At 43.3% G+C, this 22,633-nt stretch overlaps 1 protein-coding gene across 16 annotated transcripts in view; it reads left to right on the top strand.

The window, feature by feature from the left end:
* syngap1b (synaptic Ras GTPase activating protein 1b) overlaps positions 1-22,633 on the top strand; it is a 160,410-nt gene that overhangs the window by 75,141 nt on the left and 62,636 nt on the right. The window contains exon 1 of one of the 16 annotated variants that reach the window (XM_084358336.1): positions 12,441-14,793. The exons of the other annotated variants lie outside the window; for them this stretch is intronic. The gene's annotated coding sequence lies outside the window, so the exon portion shown is untranslated. Of the gene's footprint in view, positions 1-12,440; positions 14,794-22,633 lie in introns of those variants that run through there. 16 annotated transcript variants of the gene reach the window in all.

Raw genomic sequence — 22,633 nt, forward strand, 5'->3', positions numbered from 1 at the left:
CCGTCACCAGATCTAGGATCTGCATCAAATTGTACTCACTCATAGATACCAGCCCCCTAAATGCATCTGATTTCTTCATCAACATCCATGTGTTATTCCCCGAGAATTAAATTCCTGGATCCGTCCCTTTATCCAGACCTGCACCAAAAGTTAATGGGGTCTTTTTGAGGCTGAGATCCATCCTCCATCCAAGTGTAGTTGAAATCTGCTCAGTAGTTTTTGTTTAATCCTGCTGACAAACCAACCAACCAATAGACAAACAAAACATGGCACCATTAGAAACATATCCTCCATGGCAGAGGTAATAATGGCCAATCACATTCAATCAATGGCACATTTAATATCACTGGTATAGAAGCATTACCTGGTATCGGCTGATACACAAAGTTCAGGTGCTGGAATCGGTATCGGAGAGGAAAAAAATTGTATCAGCACATCTCTATTTAAGTCTACAGTTGATCAATGTGGTCCAGCATGAACACAGTTCAAACTGAAAAGATCTGGAGACACAAAATGTGTCTTATTTATGTGTTTCAATCCTCTGCCCTCTCCCAAGCTCCATACAAACCAGCAACCCTCCACGTACGAGCCCAAAGCGCTTCTTCTAACCTCTAGCATCCTGCCAGCGCTCAGCGATGCATCAGCCACCCAGGTGTGAATCATGAATAGCTGGCTAACGGCAGCAATATTAGCACTGCGGTGGTACAATAAAGGAGATGTAGAGAGACACAAGAAAACCAAGGTGCTACAACCTTGACAGAGCTGCTGGCGAGTTGGCAATACATCCGCCTTGACAAAAGAGTAAAAATAGACTTCAGGAAGCAGTAGAAAAAAATGTCAAGGACGAGATGGTCTGCAGGACGACAGCAGTTACATTTTATGAATGGAGACGTCAGCGCCAGCTCTTTGACGGAAAGATAGGGTGTAGAAGATGATGCTGTAGGTATTAGTTCGGTCTGTTTTAAAGCCAAGCAACTCAGAAGTTTGAGGATAAATAATTGTTTGCCAAGTTTAAAATTGTGTCTTGTCCTAAATGGCCATCTCTTTTCCCATTTGTTACTTTAATGGTGCAGTAATGTGAAATCAACTGTGCCGTTTTTAAAGTCACCTTCCAAAAACACTCATCGGTCTGGAAGAACAATTACCTAATTTCCTTATTTACCTTATTTCCGATGTATATAATACATTGTGTTTTAAATCTACAACATTTCTTTATACTCAACACCAGGTCTAACGTTATTAATTAAATTATATTTTAATGATATTAAGAATTGTTGTCAGTCTGTCAGCTAAGAAAACTTTGTTGTTTTAATTACAATGCAATAAAGTGATGTAGATGAAATAATTACACGGCTCAAGGCTTCACCGAGGGATTCTGATGAGGGAGGGTTTTAAATTTAGTATGCTGTTGTTCGGAAGACAGACAATGACGGGGGAGGTTACTGGAAATCAAAGTAAAAGCACTGACACACTCACTCACACGCACACACACACACACACACACACACACACACACACACACACACACACACACACACACACACATATCCTGTCAGCAGATTTTAAAACAGCTGAGGTTAGTTTAGGTAACTAAAGAAAAGATACAGATAGAGATACAGATATGATTTTATTTCCATTTCATTTTTAAAGCCCAAAATCTCAATTGCATCGCCTCAGTGGGCTTCACAATCTGTACAGGACATCCTCTGTCCTTAGACCCTCCGTACCAGTAAGGAAAAACTTCCCAGAATAAAAAACAAAAGGAAAGAAACCTCAGGAAGAGCCACAGAGGAGGGATCTCTCTCCCAGGACCTAAAGACATGCAATAGGTGTTGCATGCGCAGAACAAAATGACGATATCACGCAGTATACAGGTTTAATTGACAGAATATCAGATTGTGTAAAGCAAAAGTGAAGAATGGGGATCCAGGAGGACGACTGAGCAGGCAGAGGCATCGCCAAGTGTTGCCCGAGCCACACGATGTCCTTTCCACCGTGGTGACCTGGAAGAAAGAAAAAAAAACAATCAGAATGTATCAAGATTTATTTATTTTCCCAGTCCTTTATCTGACACAATGACCTTACAAATTGGGTTGCCACTTTTGCACAAAGACTTCATGCAAGACTGCTCCCAATATAAGTGTAATAAGGTAGAAAATTAATTTGATACTCCCCATAACCGTGGTGAGCACAGTGTTCATTATCATGAGAAGAAAGAAAGACGCACAGCACGTTTCCAGCAAGTTTTTACAAAAATCTGGCGGTAGTTTAGACGGTGTAATAGGTGGACGGAGATTCAAGGTCTGAGTGACTCAAAGTGAAGCCAGTTCGGTGTTAGTTGTGTACATTATGGTCCCATTTAGAGTAAAATAGATAATAAAGCAGGCTATGCATTAGGGTGTGGCTACCTTGCAATTGACAAGTTGCTACCACGGTTCTCAGTCAGGATATCCTCTCCAGCTCCATCCTCTCGTCGGGGTATAGTTACTTTTGGCTCCAAAAACGCAAGATGACAACTCGAGGCTTCAAAACAGTTAGTCCACAAACTAATGAGCGATGTCTTGGTGGGTTTACACTTGATGGAGAGTGTCAGCTTGATTTACTGAGTTGAGCTCAGCAGCACATTCGTGTCACTCCTCATTTCAAGTCAAAAGACTTTCAATCAGAATCACTCACTTTTGAAAATAATCGAGAAATCTTAAGTTGAATTAACTCGAAATCAGTAACATTAAAAAACTGTATTTAACGCCAGAAGATGAGTTGATTCCACCACATTCCTGTTCGATGTTTTCCAGTGTGAATAGGTTAAAACGGGTGGTTTACATGAAAATCTTATTATTTTTGTCAGTCGTTTTGAATTGATTTTGAGTCGATGAGTTACTGGAAAACAAATGTAACACTCCCTGACAAGAATGTAGCGAGTGACTGGTGTTAACTTGTTAATTCCTTCGCTCTCTTTTTTGTTGTTTGATCGATTCTCACTCTCACCCCAGCTTTACACCGAGCCGTATTATATACTGTCGGAGTGAGACACTAATCAGTCGCATCACATATCATGCCCTACGGTGGTAGTAAATTTGGAAGTGATAATTTATGAATGAAAAAAGCGAGAGCGAGGGAAATTAAGAAAGCTGTATCATGTATTAGCTCAGCTAGAATTTTTTATGTTCCTCGCAGGCAAATCCACTTCTCAAATGAATTATTCTGTGTCAAAACAGATGTTTGCAGCCTTGCGGGGACGGAGATGAACAGCTGGACATAGTAAAGGAAAGTTTACTTCTCTCCCTTGATGATTAGCCATGTATGACTACACATGCATAAATATAATTTGTGCTGTTGTGGTGGCTCGGTAGACTGGAATACAAACTGTGTAGCATAACTCTTCTCTGCTGCGCTCACGTATATTTTTCTCCTACAGTGTAGCTGAAAGCATTTTCAAAGAATGCAAATAACCATGAGAGAATTCCCCCAAAAATAGTGTCATTTATCTCAATAGACTTGCATTACTTTCATGTGTCTGAACTCTGCTGCGAGTGCGCATTTTGAATTCACAACGTATTTATCAGTTACCGTATCAGACTCCTACATATTAATCATGATCGCTCTGGGTCAGAAAAAGGTTGTTCATCGCCTGTCGCATCTCTTTAGGAGACACAAAATGCTGCTGGTAGCACCTTTAAACTAATCACCTCGGGCCTTTGTGAGCTAAACTATCCTTGTGAAGTGTTTTACCAAAGTATCAGAGATCAGAAAAGGAGGCGGCTGCTCGGTAACACCTGGCTTTTGCTGCCCTGCAGACAGTTGCCTAACTCTGCATAATGAGCGGAGCGACTGCGGGTCAATAGCGGGGCAGCCTGCCAGAGGAGTCACATGCTAATTTCAAAGAAGACAAATGCATCTTCAGTGTGGTGCTGTAGGAGGCTGCTGGCCGTGCCAAGAAAGTTGTCTTATATATTGTTATCACCTGGCATTAACACAAGTCTCCACACGCATCTCACGGATCTCACTTCCCAGCTCTATGTGCAAATGAATATGTGCATCATTTCGGCCTCAATCTTTAGGGTGGGGTTTAAATTGGACCTGAGCCACCAATCCAACGAGACTCAATGAGACTCAAAATCTATTTCAGTCACCGTTAAAGTTTAAATTGTCCTCCTTAAGGCACACACACTTTTTTACCTCGCCTATCTGCTTCCCTCTCCCTGTATGCTTTACGCTCCGTTGACTTTCTTTGTCAGCAGTATCTTTTATAAACTCGCTCCAAAAACACTCCTGACGTTTTGGATTATTATTTTTTTTCAGGTGAGCCGTGTGTGGAGGAGGCTTGTCGTTAATTACGTGCTCTATCGAGACTTTCAAACCCAACATGGAACAGAAAGATATTGCAATCACCACTTACAAGCTTTTACGAAAACAACGGCATAAGTAGGCCTGCATTAAATAGGAGAGGTTGCATCAGACACACTGCGTTCGGAGGGGAGGGATGTAAAACCAGAGAGCATCTGTCTCTCTCTGTGTGTCTCTCTGCAGAACATGTATGTCAGTAAACAGGAGGTGTAGAGTGAGGGCGGATCGTCCACTAGATAATCGATCACGGGTGGTGTTGCTTACTCAAACGAATAAAAGAACATAAAGGCATCCTCATGCGTCTTGGGTCCACTCGCACCTGCACTTAGAGCTGTCCACTTGCATGTTAGTGCCAGCTGTAAACAGGGCCTCATGTCTCTGCCAGCTTGTTAAGATGAGAAGGCACCACAGGAGGTTGGATCTGCCCCTCTTCATTTTCTTCAAAATTGTTGGGGGAAAAACAAAGTCATGTATCGTAAAAGGAGAAAGCGTTAGTGGGCTCTGCGCGATTACAGAAAATAAATGAGGAATAAATACGATCTCAAGCTCGCAATCCAGATCAGAGGAAGACGGATGTTTTTGTGACTTCATCTCTAACCGAACAACAGCGTCAATTCTTTGATTGGTTTAAAAATATTTTTATCACATCACAAAGAAGGCATCTGCGAGAAAGATAAGAGCTCCTTTTGCAAGTGGCGTTCTTTGTGTTCAGTGAAGAAACAAATTAAGACTAAGAAAACTCTGTGGAATAGGCTCGAGACTGTATCTGTGCACAGTTCTCGCATTAATCCAATTGTATCTCAATGACGAATATCTCACAATCTCCACATCCCTTTGCACTTACTGGTGTGTGATATTAGTCTGCATCTTCCTTTCCTTCTCTTCCCTGGTGATCTGTGTGTAAGAGATTGTGTGTGTGTGTGTATGCAAGGTACCATTAGGCTTTCTAGTTTGTACTCAACGGCCTTTTAATTGAATATCTTCACACAGCAGCGTAATGCAGCTTGGGAAGAGAGAGAGAGAGAGAGAGAGAGAGGGCAGAGAGAGGGAGGGAGGGAAGGAGGTGCTGGAGGAAGAAGAAAAGCAGAAATTAGAGAGTGACGATCGTGAGACAGAAAGTAAGAGAGGGAGAGAGAGGAGGGCGGTGTTGTCAGGCCAACACCAGCTCTGTGTCTCGTTGTCACCTCAAGGCTCTGTGCTGTTCTGTGCTGATGCACACAGTCTTCTTCAGCCTCGAGTAAGATGTGCTGCTGTGTGTGTTTAGTGTAGTGCTCATTTCTGCAAGCGCCAGTTCGATATGAAAGTTTTTCCATATGCATCACTTGGTTTTGTCAATTTTTCTGTGGCGTCAGTGAAACTCCTGATCCATGTCTTGTACGGTACACGCAGCGCAGCATTCCTACAAGTGGTTCTTCCTGCAGCACATGTACGCGTGTAGGTGGATGTGACAAAGCCAGCAATATGCTCATGTTGCCGTGCAGGTTTAACATATGTCAGTGCTCAGAAGCCGCGTGTATGTGTGCGCCTCTCTTTTTAGGAAATAGCAAATCCAAGAATGTTTTGTTTGCACTTCGCACCTCGTGATGAGCGTTCTTTGCAGCTTCTCTTGGAGGGAACAAACTTCATAAGGATCTCAGTGTCCTTACACTTTGAAGAAGGCTGTGTGGTTGATGTAATGTGATGAGTTAAGATGCTCAGGTCCTGATTTTGCCATCTGTTTGCCTGCAGAATTCCAGACTTGATATGATGTTTCGAAGAAATAATTCATCTGTAGAGATATTCTCGGCTTGGCTAAGAGTTTAGTAAGTCCGGACATCATCAAGTTTTTTCCCCTTTTTCCCAAAATTCATCCTTGTGCCCTCCATTAACTCTGACTTAATATCTTAGCAACGCAGTATAATTCAAGAAAAAAGTAAGATGAATAACACTTAAGCCAAGGATTCATCAAGGATAGTTCAGCTTTATTGCGAAAGCAGCACATTACTCCAGACTGCACTGCTTTGAATCTGAAATGGTGATTTCATCCCAGCCGTCCATGTCAGAGTGCACAAGTACATCATTTCCTCGAGGAGAACGTTCTCTCCCGGACGACTCGGAAAGTTTGCTTCCCACAAGGACGTACCTGAGCAGCGACTTGGCGTCGTTGAATCTGATAGTCACCTCCTCAAATCCTTCCACATCTCCTGGCACAGCAGCGGCTGGCGAGGCACTGATGAATCACAAATGACTTTGCAATAACTGGATAGCTGAAAACAAGAGCTGCAGAGATGTGATTGTGTGGGTGGCCGATGCACCATTGGCAGGTGGCAGTATTTTAAAGGTTAAAAATGTGGGCTTTTATTTGGAAATGGTCTGATTTGAATCTGCAAAATGGCAGTGGAAAAAATATGAAGTTCAGGTCTAAATAATGAAAAACAGTGACTGTTGTTGACGTGATCCTGAGGATGGCTAAAACTGGTCCAGAACCGTCGACATTTGAGCAGTATGTTGGTGGAAAATGGCACGTTTCTAATTACAATCAGCCGGTGTGACTCTGATTACCAATGAGGTCCTATTCTTGAACATCTTTACAGAATTGTTTTGTGTAAAACACCCCATAAAAGCCGCCACTTCACCTAATTCTGTTGGACTCATTTGGTTTTGTAGCGTTGGACCCACTACTTGCAGTGGTTACTAATTTATTAAGGGACAGAAACTCATATTTTGGATGAGTGTCTGTCCCTTGCACTTGATATTATTTTATATGACTATGATATTAAATACAACCATTTAACATTAACTGAAAGACAGGAACTAGTATGGCAGTCACTATTGGCTTGTGAAAATCTTGAATCCCAGTCTGTAGTTAAAAAAAGGCTCTTCTATCAGTCAGAGCCCTGTTAGGAACAGGACTAAGAGTTATTTGGACACTCTCCAGAATTCAAAATGTTGTGCCAGTCGATCCAGTAGATGTTGAGATATTTCACAGGATAAGGAAACACTTTGACCTGCTGGTGGCGCTAGAAGAAAAGGATTAGGATTGATCCTCTGGACACCATGGATATGATGTCTGCATCAGATTTCATGGCAATCCAATAGTTGTCCGTCCCCACCGAAGTGGTGGGCCGACATACTGACATCACCATCCCTGGATCCTTGCTGTTAGCGTAGCCACGAAGTTTCTCTCTCTCTTAATGCCGTAAGCTAGTAGTACGTATAAGCCTCCAGCTCTTGGCATTAAAAACGATATTACCCTGATGGACACACAGCTACACAGATACGCCTATGGGTCGTGTACTGATGTTTGTACGATGCCTGGTCTATTTTTAACATTGTCATGCTACAGCTAACAGCAACAGTGTGCATAAAAACATTTGAAGTGAAATAGGCAATGCAGAAACAGACTCTTGATTCATATTTCATCAGCATTGCATAGTTTGACAGGTTAATCTTATTTTCGCGAGCCCGGTGCGTAGCGCTGGACAGACTCATTTGCATAAAGAAGATGTCGAGTCGTGATTATGCAAAATTCAGATACGCCGACTGGTCCGTCACCTCGCCGCGGATCTCGGATCTCCTGCTCTTCACAAAAAAATACTTTGCACTTTGAGAACAGCTCAGGTCTCGCTGCAGCCAGCAGCTCCATCTTTAGTCCCTGAACAGCAACAACAAGTGCCCTTGACTCCGGTGTGCCGGAGATTGGGCAGCCATGATGGATCGTGCACAGAAAACACTGTCCGAATGACATTTGTTTCTATCCTTTCAAGCTTTTTTATGATTTTTTGTTCTGATCAGCTAATTTTTAAAACCAAGTCATTTATATTGAATGCTGTCCAACTCTGATTGCGGTCTAATCGATCAGATTGACCCTGCTGCCCTGATGAAGGTTAAAAAGAAAAGAAATATATACCCATGCTCACATGCCGGCCCATCCCACCCTGGCATCCTCTACACCTCGTCGTCATCCTGCCTTGGCATTAGGCCCAGCCAGGTGGCGGTGTGCTCGTGTCTAGTCCTGTCCTCCTTGTTCAGCCATCCATCATCCCGTCACATAATACAAGACTTTCTCTGTGGCACTTCTTACAATGCAACACCCGGCCTCCTCCCATCCCTCCATTTTCCTCCTCCAGCTCTTCAGGGGTCTGGCTGTCACAGTGTGTTTCCTGTTACAACTCTTCTGATTCCTTCCTCCGCTGTCAGCCCAAACCTGCTGTTATCTATCCGTCCGAAACACGGAGGCAGACACAAGCTGGTGTCTGCTCTGCAGTTGTTCGGCTGGAGTCGGCGCTGATGGCACTTGGTCAAGTTCGGACTGATTGGGTGGAGGTGGGGGGACGTCTAGTAGAAACTGAAGTGTAAGAGCGTTTCCATCACGCGTCGTAACTCCCTGGGAGTTAGTAGATGGCTAATGAGGTTTGAGAGATTATGTCAAAAACAAATTACTACATTTATTATGAATTATGCTTATTTTTTACTCGTATCTGCAGCCAATTTTCTTTTTCTTTTAGTAATCAAGCCAAAAAGTCTAACAAGGGAAAATGAAAATCAGCCTTTAGCATCGTGGCAGTCATTAATATGTGTAATAACCTTGTTAGGACGACTTTGTTGTTCAGGAGCAAAGAGCGAAAGGGGGTTACAAAAGTGCACTTGTCCTCAGGAATCTCTCACCAAGACAAAAGGACTCTTATAATGCATCAAATTTCTGATATTTATTAAGTGATTCAACTGGTATGAAGCTTTCATGGGAAAGAAGTAAGCACCCTGCAGCTCCGATTCGACAGGGAATGGACTCAAATCTAGGCTTCTCTTATCACTTTAACATAATGATAAAACTTTGAACATAATGTTTGGATTGAGTGATTATGGTCTTAATAGAGTTGCAAAGCAGTATTTTCTTCCCCTTTCAAGTTTTCTTTTAATGATATCCTTGTTGGTCTTTCACATAAAAAACACTGGAGTCTCAAGAGATTCATGACCAACTCTGCTTAAAGAAGATATGTTTGGTTCATGGCAGATTCTTATAAATACTATGGGACCCATGAGTCTCAGTCATCATTGCTAAGGCTTTAATAAACATCAAAGCCTAAAGCTCAGCTGATTATATTTCTTACCAAATGCTCCTCTGGAGTCTCTGACTTCTGTCCTTAAAAGATGAGGTAAACATTTTAAGAAAAACACTTATTCACTCCACTGACTGTATGAAATGTGGACGCAGTTTTGGTTCTGAAGCCAACAGGGAAGTGCCTTTCTAATAGCCAGCAGGGGGCAACGCCACTGGTTCCAAAAAGAGTCCGATTGTATGTAAGCTCATGAGAAATTTACCCTACTTCACAGTTGATTTATTACATCAGTCAGCAGTTTCTGAAGGAGTTTATGGTCTCAATCACAAGTTTGAAGTTTGCTTCAAGACAGCATGATGTTCATTTTCTAAGTTATGGTCCCATTTAGAGTAAAAAAGATGATAACTGAAGATGATCGACAGGTCACTACAACGTTGTGTCCTCAGGTTCTCAGTAGAGCCCGACCGATACATCGATAATGAAGACTTTTTTTATATATATAATTAATTATAAAGCAGAGAAAGATGCTTGGGGTCCTTTTTTTTATTATTAAATTCCCAGTGCAGTTTGTCGTTTTAGTCATATCCCAATTCTTTACCCATAATATCTGTATCGGCATCAGCCCCAAAAATCTGGTATCAGTCGGGCTCTGGTTCTCAGTCTGATCCAGTCAGGATATCCTCCCGAGCTCCACCCTCTTGACCAAATTTGGTCACTTCTGGTTCCAAGAAACAAAGAAGGCGACGACCATAATGCCAAACTCGAGTCCACAAACCAGCGGGTGACGTCGCAGTGGGTAAACACTCGGTTAACTCTCTTGCTGGGAGGTAGATGAGACGACCGATACCACTTTTATGTCTGTATGGTAAATATGAAGCTCTCGCCAGCAGCCAGTTATCTTAGCTTAGCATAAATGTAGGAAACGGGGCTTAACAGCGAAAAACAAATAAGATTAAATGTATTCATTAGTAAGCTTAAGATTTGCTGATAGGCACATTTTGCCACCTTTGGTCCGAGCCATGCTAGCTTGTTTCCTCGATTATTTATGCTATAATTTTGTTTTTCTTATCTAACTCTTGGCGAGAAGGAAAAATAAGCCCATTTCCTAGAAAGTTTCCATGTTGTGCCTCTGACTTTACATCTAAGAATAGATACTGTAGATGTTTTCTAGCACAGTCGCTCATCATTTACACTGATGATTCATGCCCATCTAGGGCTGAAAGGTGCTTTAACTGGCAGTCCACACATTGTCTGCAAAAAAATTGAGGGTCCTGGATGTACATAATTCCTTCTACTTTGCTATTTCTTGCTCAAGAACACCGGTGTTTATCTTGCACCTTTTGCTGCTGTCCCGACAATCCTCTTTGCAGCGTCTAACCGTGAGAACAGCAGTAAAACATGATTGGATTAATGCTTATGGGACAGGTTGACTGCCTGACTTGCTTACATATGGATTACATGGGTATGAATCTGTGCATGTACAGGAGCTGCACGAGCTTCCAAATTCAGTGTTGGTTTTAGGCAGATTGCACATGCAGCGAACTGAGAAGTGCTGGAAAAGGAGTGTGTGTGTGTGTGTGTGTGTGCATGTGTGTGCATGTGTGTGTGTGAGAAGGCTGCAGAGACTCACGTAGCAACGGCGCGTAAGAAGAAGAAGAAGAAGAAGAAGAAAAAGCGACAGATGAGAGGAGAGGACAGAGGGAACAGGCGGAGGAGAGGAAAAGATTACTACCATAGTGCATCAGGCTTAGCTTCACATCCTTAATGGTAACCATGGAAATAATTATAGAGCAGACAGACAGGCTGTGTTGGAGAAAGAGAGGGAGAGTGAGAGAAAGAGGGAGACAGAGGAAAAAAAAGACAACGGGAGAGGAGGAGAGAAAGGAAACAGCGGGGGGTAAAGTAGCTGAAATGTTTGTCGGAGTCCCCTACACCCCGTCCCTGAAGTCTCTGATGATCGGGAACTGCTGGAAGATGGCACGAGCAGGAATGTGGTGGAAGTTGAAACCCACGTAAATGTCAGTTTTAACCACCATCTCACTGAATAGAGTTGATCATCTCTCCAGCCTCATATAAATCTCTTCTTTGACTACTCAGAGATAGGGTGTGTGTGTGTGTGTGTGGTGGGGATGGGGGGGGAGCATGAATGAAGATTTCCACCACTCGCACGGAGGTCACATCATTTTCCATCCACCTTTGTATCTCACCAGCGGATAAAAGGACTGTGGCGCGGCGAGTACAGCCACATTACAGTGTCATAATACAGCGTCGGTTTAAAAAAGTTGCTTCGAACCCACAGTTGTCATGGAAACAGATCTAAGATACCCTTTACCCCTCTGGAAGTGCTGATTGCTTATCATTGCTTGAAAGCCCAATCACTGGACATATCCTTAAGACTGAAATTAAAAAGCACTTGATGTCTCCTGCGTCATGTCAGATACTGACCGAGAGGCAGATCTGGGCGTTAGGTTGATTTACATAATTGCATGTGTTGCCCGGCTGGTTATTATATGGATTTCTGAGCAGCACCTATATATTTGTGTGGAGAGGCATGTCAGCTGGTGGGTAAATTATCAGAGGTCGTGCGAGGCTTGGGTATAAAAAAAATTAGCAGTCAGGTTTTTAATTTTGATCGGTCATGGTTTTCCCCCGTGGGTGTTTTAACGCTGTGCACGGGCAGGTGGTAACACACTGCAGAGCTCTGTGGACGTATATTGTGTGAGTAATAACATGCTTGCATGCTTCCCACACATTTGCCCCTGGCTTTGAACTTCACACTGCGCTGTGTGTGTGTGTGTCGGCAGAAGGTGAAAAGGGAAATAGAGAGGGGTGAAGAGAGGAAGAAAGAGAGGATAAAAAGTGATCAAGGCTTCTTGCAAGGGCTTAAAATCACTCCAGGTCCCAGTAGGGATCCAGCCAGCCCCACCCCTTCTAAACATTTCTCTCTTTTCCTAGCTCTCTCCCTCTCTCTCTCTCTCTCTCTCTTTCTCACACACTACTGGAAATGGAGAGAGAGGGAGAGGGAGCTAGAGAGGGAGATTGAAGCGCAGGACATCAGTGTGCTGCTGCTCCCTCCCTAAACTGTACTGCTGTCCACCTGTGCAGGATTATCTGCGTCCAGGCAGCAGACAGGAGACGCTACAGCATCCATCGCTTGCCAGGCGGATTACTTGAGGATGAACCGCGGTTCGGTGGGAAGGAAGACGAGGGACTAAGTTGCCATTATCGCCTCGTTTTTTCTTTCTTTCTCTCTTTTTTTTTTTTTTTCTTGGTGCTGCCTGCCTGTCAGCTGCGGGCACACGTTCAGTTTTAAGGCATTGCAGTTTTTAGACTACTTTATTCTGTGGCGTTTGCTTGTTTCTTGGCCACTCCACCAGCTCACTTCGTGTTTTTTTTTTTCTCTCTCTCTCTCTTCCCACAACGCTCTGTGGTTTTTTTTTGGTGCCTGTCCACATATCACCGCCTGCATTGGAAATTAAAGCTTCCGTTTTTAATTCTTCTTGCTGGCTGCCCCGTTGGAGGGGTCCGATCAGGATAAAAAAAAAAAAAAAAAAAAAAAAGGCGCAGCAGCGGAGCGCGTCTCCTCCGCCTGTACGTTGGCGCACATACAGAGAGCCGGACCTATTGCGCACCGCACCGCACCGCTCCTTCACGCACACATGGGCACGGATACGCACGCTCACACGCACGTGCGCACACATGAATGCACATCCAGGCACGCAGCTGTTTTCCCCTCTGCGTGCACACCTAGCCTTTGATTGCCATTAAAAAAAAACAGCAGTTTTTTTTCCTCCTGAGTCCACAGCAGAAACGCGTTTTACCTTCTCAACCCATCCATCCTTGGCAAGTTCATTTCTGACATGCACAAGGCGGACACCCACTAAGGAAACCATCGCAGAAACATTCCCATCTAAAAGATGAGAGAAATTGGCCTCAGCGGATCTTCCGTCGGTCACCGGAATTGCGAGTGCAGGGTCGGGGCGGAGGGCACCGGGGAGAGAGGACAGGGAGAGGCCGGGGAGGAGGAGCTCTCAGCCGGACTGCCCGCCGCGGAACAGCCGCTGCTGCCGGTGCTCGAGAAGCAGGCTGCTGCTGCCGGGGGGAGGCGGGGGGAGGATGAACAGTGCCTCAGTGTGAAATTATAACACTCAGCTGGCTTTGGGAGTGTTTGTTTTTCTGTCGTTTTACCTCTCACTAATTAGTCTGAAGATGCGAGATAACGAACAGTGGCCTACTTAATAACTGTCATCTGTACTCTGATCAACGTGGCACTTTTGGGTCACCTTAAAGGTAAATTCAGCACTCTGGAGAAGTAAAGGCCTGCAAGTTGCGAGTTTTACCTGTGCAGTTGAGGACATCCTCCCCACTTTACAGGCCAACGTGCACCACTTTAACTTTGTGTAATGGTTGCTTTTTTTCTTGATAGCTTAAGGTGTTTGTAGTTGATAAGTCAGATTTACCCAAGAGATAACACCCTCATAATATACCTGTAATCTTTATATAGGGACTTCTAGTGTGTCTGTGGTGCTCAGTAGTGAGTTTATGGTCACCATATTGCACTTGATGGTATTTTTTATGTCTTAAATATTGCTAGGCTATACTATTTCTTTAGAATCAATATATATATATATAGTTTTCTGTGATATTTGTAAAGCATTGTACTTTAAATTTATTATAAGACCGATATAGTTCTTTTTCTAGTATACCAGAGGAATTCACTTACTCTAAGATATATCCAGATATCTTGAAGGAGCCCTGTTTCCAGGTGCCTTGGCAGTGGAGGCTAGAGATCTATCATTTATTCATATAGCTATTTGTCTATGAAATATTTAAAGGTCAAGGATTGATTTAAGGCCGCCATTCATCCATTTGCAATATGGAAGGGTTTAGCTGCATTGGGCTTTTGTAATGGAATCGATTTGACTGGCTTTGCTTTAGTTAGAGTCGTCTTGATTCCCTTTTTTTTCTAGGCTAACTTGAGCGCCGACTATCTGAGCAATACTTCTCTGTCTGGAACTCGAACACGGCCTTATAAACCCCTCCAGAGGATGGTCACCTGCTAATCAGACAGTCAGACAGACACACGTGTGTCATGACACTTGTTGGCAGGTGCCGTTTGCAGATACACCGACACGCTCAGTTATTTATAGACGTTAATATCACTGTGTGCTTTTGGAGTATCGATTCAGAACCAGTGTCGATGCTCGGTGGAATGTAACACAAAACTACGGAGCTGCTGCAGTTTCACACAGACGCCGAGACTCAGTGGAATACAGGCCGAAGTTCAGTGAATGCATCACCAGTCTTAGCTGGCATCGGCTTACTGTGGGGTCACATAGACTGGAAGCCCAGAGACATTGTCTCTAGAAGTCTGGACACAAAGCACAACAAGCCCCACCTGATCTAGGTAGGACATGTTCGTCTTCTTATTTGACGTTTGTTCCCCTAAAATATTTTTTTTTTACGTTGTATGTCCAGAAAAAAAACAGTAAAAACAGGCAAAAGATCTTACTTTGTGCAGATTGTACTTCTAAAACTGAAAATAGACTGCGATGACGTTAACAATGTTTAACAGCGAGTGTACCTTCCATACCAGCAGTTATGTTTTCTGAGTGGGCGTATCAATTTAACCAGCGTCTGCCATCTGATTTTGAGGATACATTCTTAGATTACTAACTGTACATAAAAACCAGGGTCTGAGTACGTGCCTGCTGTAAATATGCTGCCAGTTTTCACCATTTGCACCCATCTCTTTTGTCCAATGACATCACTTTTCTCTGTGTGTTTCTGTGGGGTTGTTCTAAAGCTCAAGAGCACAAATAGTCCTGCGCTTCCCATCGGCTGTCTCCTCCCTCACATGCACTGCAATAGTCGAGCAAAAACTCAGCATTAAACAGTATTCTTGTTGCTTTTATCGAGCTGGACGGTCCAGTTGATTTTTCTGAGCGTTCAATAATCTTTCCCAAAGCGAAAAAGCTCAAAAACAGACTTCATGTACAGTAAATAATGTACTCTGACAAGCACCAGCCTGGTGGATCAGATCAGACTTGGCTTTTCTCCTCTTTGCTGTAAAAATCAAATAATTCCCAATGTGAAACAGTAGCTTGATCCAAAATTAGACCTTTCTTTTCTTCGCAGCAAGGCTGCAGTAGGTGCATTTGCAGAGAGAAGCAGAAAGACACTCGCAGCTCACAGCTCGCTCTCCCCTCCCATCGCTTCCCACTGAGGCGAAGACAGTCGGCAGACAGTTGATTGACAGCTCAGAATGAAGCTCTCCTAGTTTACCTCGGATGACCAAGACACAACATTAACGTTGACAGCAAATAGCGGAGAAACGGCGGCATCGATATTACGAGGATTCTGACATTATCATAGTCATTTCTCTTAACCCAGCGTGAGAATTACTTTTTGCCTGATTCAAACAAAATGTCAACTTGCCTATGATAGATTTGTGCCTGTGACATCATGCAAAGTACCGCAAAGAAGACGGAGAAGGCAGAAAAATCACTTGTTTTCCAGCAGCAGCTTGCAGATTCTGAAATACTAAAAACATTTTTTTCTCAGGCAACTCAGCTCTGAGAATACAAAGGACTGTCCAGCATTTTGGTTTTCTGCCAACTTGGCTCCTCCTGCTCATGTAGAGTAGAAAAAACTTGTGATCAGCAGTCAAAATGTCTCATGATCAGGCTGTTGGCTGGTGCATCTTTCTCACAGTGTGTGTGTGTGTAGTTGTTTTAGTTTTCTGTTACAGTAACTGATATTTGAAAGTTGCATCATTTAATTTGAGTATACTAGTTGTATCTTTTTTTTTACTTTCAGCTGTTGTGTAACGTTCACAGTCAAGATGATTTGACTTATTTATATAACAATGAGATTATTACTATTACCAGCCAGGCTTTGCGTTGCTTTTTCGATAGTGCTGACATGATAAGTTGATCGACAGCTGCAGCAATTAATCGATTAGCTGTCAACAGTTAAATTAATTTGATGAATCGATTAATACATTTGGATAAAAAGGTCAAAATTCTCTGATTCCAGCCTCTTAAATGTGAATATTTTCCTCTTTCTTTACTCCTCTATGACAGTAAACTGAATATCTTTGGGTTGTGGACAAAACAAATCATTCGATGATGTCATCTTAGGCTCTGGGAACAGCTGATCAGCATTATTTTTGTTAGAGTTTTTCGGCATCTTATAGACTAAAAAAATTACCAATTGATCAAGAAACTAATCGACAAATCACTAATCGTTTAAAGGGATACTCCAGTCATTTAGTGTTGCACTTATAAAGTTATGGAAAAAGATTATAAAAGAGAAAAAAACTGAAGCAGCAATATCCTGACTTTTTGTCCCCAGTCAAGAGAGCAATGACGCCACATCCGGACTGCCGGGTTGCCAGCAGAGGTCGTCACTAAATTAGTTTTGTCCATGTCCATCATTCCTCCTGTAATGGCTTTTTTATAAGTAGTTTTCGGGCCTTTTTCATGACTATTTGTTCGGTAGGACAGCTGAGAGAAGTGACAGGAAATGGGAGGAGAGGGTTTGGACTCAAACCCTGGGCTGCTGCGGCGAGGACACTCTGCACTGCAGCATCGCTTCATGGGACGCATGCTCTACCAGCTGAGCCACGGGGTGTCCCCTTGAGCCTTTTTAAAACTTTTGGCCATAATCATTCTGTTAAGAGCATTTACTTGGTTCATGGTTCGGTCCTGTCTGTCCTAATGTCTTCAAAGACATGTCTGGATAGCCGTCGCTCCTCGACACAACCCTCTTCAGTTCGAGCTGTGACATTTATCGAGCGATCGTTTGGGGCTTATGGGAAAAGAAGTTCATTAAAGGATGCTAAAATAGAAAAATTGTAGGGCTGACCCAAATGCTTCAAAGCTTCTGCCGTTGTCATGGTAATCAATGTCCAAATCAGTGTTCAAAGGAAGAAATCGTTGCGTCGGCTGAAGCGAAAAAAGACTCAAAAGACTGATAAAGAGTGTGAGAAATGGAGCTTCTCCATGGTGTTTAAGTAGCCTCAAAACGTGCGCACATTAAAACCAGTGAGGGAGTATTTCTGCTCAGCGTGCATAAATTCACCCCTCCACGTTTATGACTGCTCAACACGCGCTCACTTGTCAAGTTAGACTTTGAAGACAATGGCTGACGCTACCCTTCCTGTCCACATCCATCAATGACCGTGATTTTGATAGCGTGTGATGTGCCGCTATGTCGAAACTTTGAATATTTCAGAGCGACTCTCACTGAAGATTCAAAGCAAAACTGTTAATCAGGACAACCCTAAAATATTGAATAAACTAAGCTCGTCATTAGATATACAGAATACATAACCAACTGCTGAGACAGGCTGGATTTTTTAGTCATTAGCATGTGATTTGAATAAGGTTTTGAGGTTGAGGTTTTTCTTATTTCTGGAACAGAATCGGCGAGGTCCAGTTTCATTTGGCTCGCTATGAGTCATGTTCAAAAACCCTGGACGCTCACATCTTTCAAACCGCACACCTCCAGTTTATAACACAGGCTTTCTGTTAAAAAATCGAAGTCTCAAACTGAGACAATTTTTTTGGAAACCTTAGAAAGATCCTCCACAGGAGCCACAAAAGACGTTACACAACTGAGCAGCGCTCCTCATGATGAGAAAAATCTGAGTGCGCAGGTCATTCATCAAAACAAAAGTGCCAAAATATTTGTTGCCAGATTCTCAAATGTGAGAATTTTGTGTTTTTCTCAGTTTTGTGATGATGATGTATTTTTTTTGTTTTCTTTTTTGAGTGTTGGTTGGACAAAACAAGCAAAAACAAGACACTTTGGCTTCTGGGAAAATTGTGAAACCAAACGATGGCTCGATTGTAGAAATAACTGATGAATCCAGATGATGAAAATATTTGTTTGTTTCCCCTCACATTAACTAATATGGCTGCTCGGGAAATGGATTCTGACACAGCGAACTCTACAGATCACATGTATCATTCATGGAAACACGGCTTGCTGTTTGCACGCTGTCCATTAGTAATGTGTTCATGGACTTTGACTGAGAGGTGAGGGCTTGCTCGACGTTTGCGCACACTTAGCTCTTTTACACCGGTTTGAACAGCCTCTGCAGAGCTTCATCATCCCGGGCAGTGACCATCACTCGTCCAGATAAATGTTATTCCTGAGTAATGAAGCTCCTGTCTGGAATGAAACCTCGAACCCTCCTCGCGGCATTAGTGCCTTGCTTCACCTGCTGGGCTCCACGTCTATACGTTGAATTATGTAATAATGAGAGTCCCTGATGCAGCCGCTGCGTCGTACTTTAAACACAGGAGAGACTGCCTTACATTTCTAGTCACAGTTCACGGATCAAAAGCAAACAGGGAGCTAACCAGCGTTCTATCATAACAAAGGCAAACATACAAAAAGCCCTGAGCGTTTCAGCGCTATTAAGACACCCACTCCCTCTCCAGCCTCCATCTCTGGCTCTTGTGCTCCCTCCCTCTCTCCATCCAACTCCCCCTTCCTCAGTGCGACTCCCCCCCCCCTCCTCGCCCTCCCTCTCTTGTTACCGCTCCCACAGATGCATTTCCTCCATCTATCTCTTCCTTTTTTCTCTCTATCAAGCTCTCTCTCTCTCTCTCTCTCTTTCTGTCGTCCTGTCTTCACTCCATATAGTCTTGCTCTTGCACTGTCCCTCCTCCTCCTACACATACACTTACCCACCCACCCCTCTGCACACACACACACACACACACACACACACACACACACACACTGTGCTCTTTTTCTGTTTTTTTAACCAACCTCTTACTCATGTGTGTCTACATCCCTCCCTCCCACTCTTTTAACTCTGTCTCTCTCTCTCAGTTCTCTCAGAGGGTCTAAGCTGGAAGCGTTTGCCACCCACACATTCCCTCTTCAGCTTTCAGCTTGACATCAGATTTACATTCACAATGAGCAAGCGCAGCATTTCACATGTTGCCTAGCACATGGCTACGCACACAAACATGTGAACTCACGAGCTGGTTGTACGCTCACGTGAACACCTTCGCCTGTGTTATATCGAACTGTATGTGAGGTGTGAGGTTTTGTTTTCCACGCTGATCTAATGCTGCAGTTGTTCGCCTGTAAATCAAAATGTCGATTGACGGAGAAGCAGTTCTGATGATCAGTTAATAAAAGCATGCTGGTTACAGCTTCGTAACTGTGAAGATTTGCTGCTTTTCTCAGTTTTGTCTGATATTAAATGGAATATTTTTGGACTGTTGGACAAAACAAGCCACTGAAGGATTGAAGGATGTCACCTTGTGCTCTGAAACAGGTGCATTTATGCCTCTTTTCTGATATTTTATGAACGGTCATTCAAAGAAATTAAGAGATTCATTTATAATGAAAGACCATTCAACACTTATCCGTCGAGTGTTTCTGATCTGACTTTCAGACCCCGTTTATGCCCAGTATTGAAGGAATAATTCAACATTTTGGTAAAGAAGAGAAGATGAATACCACTTTCATGGCTTGGTAACTATGGAGCTGGAGGAGGGAACCAATAGCTGAGCTTCTCATGAAGACGAGGGGGAACTGGCTCCGTTTAAAGTTCAAAAAATGCACCTGTCAACACCTTTAAAGCTCATTAATCAATAGCATTATATGTTTATCATTTTGAATAGGATCTGCATCAAATTGTACTCACTCATAGATACCAGCCATTTGAATACGCCAGATTTTTTCATCAAGCTCCATGCATTATTTACAATCTCACAATGTTGAAGAAAATGAGAAAAGATTCCCGGATGCATCCCTTTATCCAGATCCACACCTCCAGAATTAATGGGCCCTATTCTGACCCATCCTCCGTTCAAGTTTTATGGAAATCTGTGCAGTAGTTTTTGTGTAATCCTGCTGACAAACCAACCAACCAACCAACAAACAAACACATACATAACCGTCTTGGCGGAGGTAATTAGTGAGCTTTACAGTTTTGGTAGCTGTATTTTTTAACTTTGGACACAGCGAGGCTCGTCACGCTTAGCTAGACCTCTGGTTTGTTTGTGTGTATTTAAACCAATCACAATCATAAGCGTAAGTAAGCAGCGATGGTGCTCCTGCGTAATAGTGGCGGGGGTGAGCTTGTTTTGCACGAAGGGAGGTGAGCTCTGGCATTAAAACGGCTAAATCCTTTCAAAACAAATAGGTAACAACTGCTAGCTTATTAGGTCGGTACTGTTAGCGACCACGTTAGGATTAAGGCTAGCTCGGAGATGGCTGCTGTTTCCCGTAGCGACATGGATTTTGAAAACAGTTACTCAGACAGTGGAAGGGATGAGAATGCTGCCTGAAATAGGCGCCTAATGGCAGGTTTATACCACCAGTTTACATCCGATGAGTCAGTCTAGAGCCAGGCTAGCAGTTTCCCCCCCGCTGCCAGTCTTTATGCTTATTGCTTCTTTGCTCCCGCTTTATATTTAGCATGCCAATATTTTTTTCCTTTGACTCGCGGCAAGGAAGCAATTGGGTGTATTGTCAAAATGTCAAACTATTCCTTAAACATCTAGATCTAGATCTGTGTAAGCATGTAACTGCAAGGTGTCAACGCACAGAGAACGCATTGCAATCATAAGGCTTTTGTATGAGCCAGACCGCATCTGTGGGTGGTCTTTACATCACGATCGGATCTCAGGCAGGCATAAATCTGCGCAGTTAGCCCCATTCTTGAAGAGTCACTTAACACCAGGCTGGAAAGCAGCTACTCACTGCCCTCTCGTACCCTCTTGTACTGGTGGGTGTGGTAAGAAGTGTGCTTCATCGAACCCTTAACCACCCCCTTCAAGGTGAAAAGTGAAACCTCTTGAGGGCTGAGCTGCCTCCTCCTGCATTCTCAAGCAAACCCAGCGAAAGGCTTCAGACTACGCCCCTTTCCTTTGACCTGGGATGCACCATGTTTGTTAACCAGTCCACAGGATGAGCTCATAATACCAGGTGTAAATGCAAATGCAGACGATTAAATATCATTAGCTGTGTCCAAAAAAACCCTTCTTCATACACTACTCCCTATATAATAGACCCTCAATGATTCATGGTCTTTTTGCATCATCAGACAGCTGTAGTGCGGCACAGCTGTAATTTTCCCATCTCTAAAAATGGGACACATCACATGTTAACACCAGGTGGAAATGGAGCTTCATTCGCGATGACAGTGATCCGACCAGTGTTGTTTATTCCACATGATTTGACACTTCTTCTTCATCATGGATGAATCTCTTAATTGGCGTGCACCCTCACCATCTTTTACCGAGCGATACTTCAACACAGCAGTAGTAAGAAAGAGCAACCTGTGCAGTGTTATCACGGCGCGTGGTTGATTTATTAAGCCGCTAAATTGAAGAGACAAGCACGTCTACCTGCCGCGTGACCCCAGTCAGACTGAATCACAACCTCCCGTGACATGATGAAGCCTCAGCTGGGCTGCAGTTTTCAAGTCTGCTTTTCAAGCCTTTACATCATCTCTAAACAATAGTTACATAATTGCATTTTAAAACAGGTAGAGCGAGCGAATCAAAAACACGCCGTCACGCTCTCTGTTGGCGCGTCGCGTCAGTCATCAGCCGTGATCTTGAGAATAATGAAGCTTTTAAATGATTTACTGTGATCCGTCAAGTCTTTGTGGCTGCTGAACACATTTCTTTGCTGTGTGTGTGTGTGTGTGTGTGTGCATGTGTGTGTGTGTATGGATGCATAGCTGTAGTCCGTATAGTATGATAGCCCGATGTGTGCACGAACACCAGAGCTCCTTCTCTATTCAGAGCTTTGTTGTATAGTATGTTTGAAACTAAAATGTACGGTACTTCAGAAGAGGGAGAAAAAAGAAAAAAAAATGTTGCCATGGCAACGAAACACAGAGCCTGGGTTGGGATCAAAAAGAGTGAGAGATAGATTTAAATGCATGTGTCCAGACCGATGCTTTTGTTAACTCGTTAAGGAACGCTTAATGACAGTTAATGTGAGAATTCAAGAGTTATAAAAGAAGACGGACATCGTGCCGTTTCTTTCTTCTTCTTTCTTTTTCTTTTTGTTCTCCGCTCAGTACCCTTTGCTGTCTCCACCCATCTCACATCCTTCCATAAAGACTGTGGATCAGATGATTTTATGCACCGGTTCTGAATGAGTCTTTGCACACGCTGCCGCCCACATTTCTCCACTCGGCGCATGTTAAGTGTAGACAGGAGCAGGTACCGGTGTATTATGTTTGAGAAGAGAAATTTGGT

Source organism: Pagrus pagrus (assembly GCF_965226575.1).
Source record: "Pagrus pagrus genome assembly, chromosome: 7".
Taxonomy (NCBI): domain Eukaryota; kingdom Metazoa; phylum Chordata; class Actinopteri; order Spariformes; family Sparidae; genus Pagrus; species Pagrus pagrus.